This window comes from Mus pahari, chromosome 12 (genome assembly GCF_900095145.1).
Source record: "Mus pahari chromosome 12, PAHARI_EIJ_v1.1, whole genome shotgun sequence".
In the NCBI taxonomy this organism is placed as follows: Eukaryota; Metazoa; Chordata; class Mammalia; order Rodentia; family Muridae; genus Mus; species Mus pahari.
The window spans coordinates 85,141,214-85,144,543 of NC_034601.1; the positions used below are offsets into that span (position 1 = coordinate 85,141,214).

At 52.9% G+C, this 3,330-nt stretch overlaps 1 protein-coding gene across 1 annotated transcript in view; it reads left to right on the forward strand.

Moving 5' to 3' along the window:
• Positions 1 to 3,330, forward strand: part of Sim2 (SIM bHLH transcription factor 2) — a 41,208-nt gene that overhangs the window by 1,243 nt on the left and 36,635 nt on the right. The gene's annotated exons all lie outside the window — the stretch shown is intronic.

Genomic DNA, 3,330 nt, shown 5'->3' on the forward strand with positions numbered 1-3,330 from the left:
TCTCTCTCTCTCTCTCTCTCTCTCTCTCTCTCTCTCTCTCTCTCTCTCTCTCTCTCTTCTCTCTTCTCTCCTCTCTCCTCTCTTCTCTCTCGCTCTCTCTCTCTCTCTCTCTCCATTACAATTTTTTCCTTTCTCCTTCTCTCTCGCCTCTGCTTTGGTTCCCCCCCCCCCTCTTTTTCTGCTGGTGGACAAGGACTTGCTGCTCTATCCTCTCCGAGCGAGCGGCTGGATGCACAGCAAGGCCTGCGCACCGCAGGCCAATGCTGAGGCTCCGAGAGTTTGTGAGCAGATTTGAGTGAGAGACTCGCATATCGTTTTCCCCAACTTGCCTCCCTTTGCTCTGGGAAACGATGATATGAACAGGAGACAAGAAACTGGATAAGCTCAGACACTGCGGTTAAGAGAAAAAGGATTATTTCAAAAGTGGCGGACGGGCCTGGGTGTAACATTTCAGGATTTAAAAGCGCTCCAGCGGGCAATTGTCACCGGGCCGCAGCTCTCCTGCGGACGCCGGTTTGTAGGAAATAGCGGCCTGCTGGGTGGACACGCTCCAGCGTGTGTCGGGCAGCTGGGTCAGGCACCGCAGAGAATCAGGTCTGGGGTCTGTGGCCGAGGCCGAGGGATTCTGACATCGTCAGAAAGTACCGGGCTCCGAGGCCTGTTGTCTCCAGTACCTACAGGCTTTAGGGCTGGTAGTGCAGAGCAGGCCTCTTGGAAAGCCAGCGCCGCGGAAGGGAGACAGGGATTTGTAGAGTCGTTGCTCCGGTGGCGACAGGTGTCCCTCGGCCACAGGGCTCCTCCACCAGTGCTGTTGCGTGGGTCAGTAAGCCCCCTCTGCGGCTGCCTCCCACAGCCTGTGTTTACTTTGAGTCTTAGCTGAATTTTCCTCCACCACAGTGGTGAAGCTCGGCTGTCTGGTCCGCGGGTGCCAGCCTCCAGTCCCGGAGGGGCCGGGGAGTAAAAGCAGGCGAACTTAGAACACCCCGGAGCTGAGGTAGCCAAAGGCGGTGGCTCGGCCTCTGCCCCCCAGGCCCACTTCGGGAGAGCCCTGCTCCAGCACCCAGTGGTCCTAAAGCATACCCAGCTGGGCCCAAGGAAACTTCCTCGGAATTTCAACACCCCCCCCCCGGGGGGTTGAAAGTTCTTGGTCCCGGCTCCCTGCTGTCAGGACCCCTGGGTCTGAGAAGGAGAGGTGATTTCCTGCTTTCTGAAGTTTCCGTGGAAGGTTAAAATATCAATTGGGTTTTATAACAGCAGCAGCTTTTCATAGGCTTCTTTTCCACCGGGAAGAGTGCTGTTAGCCGATGTTCTGCAAGGAGCCTTCCTATCGCTTGCTACAAAATAGGCTTCGAGATCAGACCTCCTGACCTGAGGAGGTTTTAAACCACTCCTGGGTTTTAAAAATAAAAGTTATCAGAAGAGTGAACGGTATGTTGTCAGTTATTTCAAACAAACCAGAGATTAACTGGCAGGGGAGGACTGGGACTAACTAGGCTATTCTTGTTTGGGAGCTAGCCAGCAAATAGTACTAAGCACCAGGACACTGTCGTGTGTGCAGCACAGTAGCCATTTTAATAAGCTCTCAGTCTGGTGTGTATAAGAAGGCACTTGGCTGTGTTCTGGGTTCCTGTGGGAGTGGGCCTTCTGTGGGCGCTGCCCTGAGCAAGCGTTTCCAGTGCATTGCTCAGACGCTGCCCAATTGGGGGGGGGCACCTTTGCTTCATAGAAGGTGACTCTAAAGGTGGATCCTCCTTGAAGGGGTCAGCCTGGTACCATTTAGCTCTGGAAATGGCTCTGAAATTGTGAGGCCAGCATACGGAAGGAGGCAAAGCCTTAACTCCGACACCCCTTCCTAGCAATGCCGTCACAGGGATGCAGTCACTCTCTCTGTGTGGTGACACCGCTCCCGGGCTGTCTGGAGCAGTCTTTGTCTTTGGAAGTAGCTCAGTTATGCAAAATAATGTACTCCCTTCCCTAGAGGCGTTCTTCTTGTAATTGATTTAACCTGTTTTGGGGGAGCCAGGGTCAGCTGAGGGCTGCTGCCTTGAAGTCAAACCAAGACCCTGGCTCTCAGGGGCTTGGTGTCCAGGGCAGTACTGGATCTGTTTAGATCAGTTCTCCCACACAAGTTGAAAAGATTCTGAGCCAGAATCTACCCACCAAATACAAGTTTGCCTTGAGCAGGGTGTTTACTGGGTAAAGAAGAATTGAGACCAGCTTGGGACTTTGGAAGTGGGAAGCACCATGGAACGCCTCAGAGCGGTGGGGTCTCTGTGCAGTTCCTTGAATGCAGTTCCTCATGCTGTGGTGAACCCCAACCATGGAATTATTTTCATTACTACTTTATAACTGTAATTTTGATACTGTTATGAATCGTGACCCACAAGTGAAGAACCTCTGGGCTGCCGCTGCCTCAGAGGAACCCTCCCTAGCCGGGGAATGTGAAGCCTAAGTAGGACAAGTCAACCAACCATCCAGCTTATGCTGTAACGGTGCAGCAGGCGGTAACGGTGTGGCAGGCAATGATGAATGCCTAGACTCCAGCAGTACAGAGACCGGGAGAAAGAGAAACCCAAAAGGATCAGGCAGCCAGGCGTCCTGCAACTTGGGGAATACCTCCAGTTATTTCTAGGGGCTTGAAGACAATTCTGCCTTCTGTAAAACAGGCCCATTGAGTACTCAGTATTTGCACAGCATTGTTGCGGATGTGAGTGAGAAAAAAGCTGAGGACTCTTGCAACAGGGAGGGAAAACCTCTTTGCAGAAACACCTGAATAGCAAGGAGACAGGGCAACTGCCTCGTGTCTAAAGACCTCGCCTTTCTATATCTCTGTTTTCTTTCCAGTGCTAAACTAATATGGGGTGGAGGGGTCATCTCAACAAGGCTGGCTTTGTAACAAGGGCTAGAGATAGGGAAGAGGGGGCACACTTCAGTGGGTGGTTGAGGGTGGGTAAATAGAGCTGTGGCATAGCCTGAGCTGTGTTAGGTCACGTGGCCCAGCTTCTGGAGGAGCTTTTCAATATGGGGCAGAGAGAGGTGGCTAGTTTTTAGGAGCCAGAGCCATCCCTGCTGTAGATTCCACCAATCCACCTCCTCCAGGAGAGAAGGAGCTTCCCATTAGTCGGTAAGCATTCTTTCTCTGGACCCTGGCAGGAGAGAGGGCCCAAGGCTAGGCTCAGGACCCACCGGGAGTCTCCGTTCCTGCCTTCTTTTCATGTGGGAAGGGGAGAGGCATAGGTGCCTATCCCAATGTTCTCAAGAGAACGCAACACACACACACACACACAGAGAGAGAGAGAGAGAGAGAGAGAGAGAGAGAGAGAGAGAGAG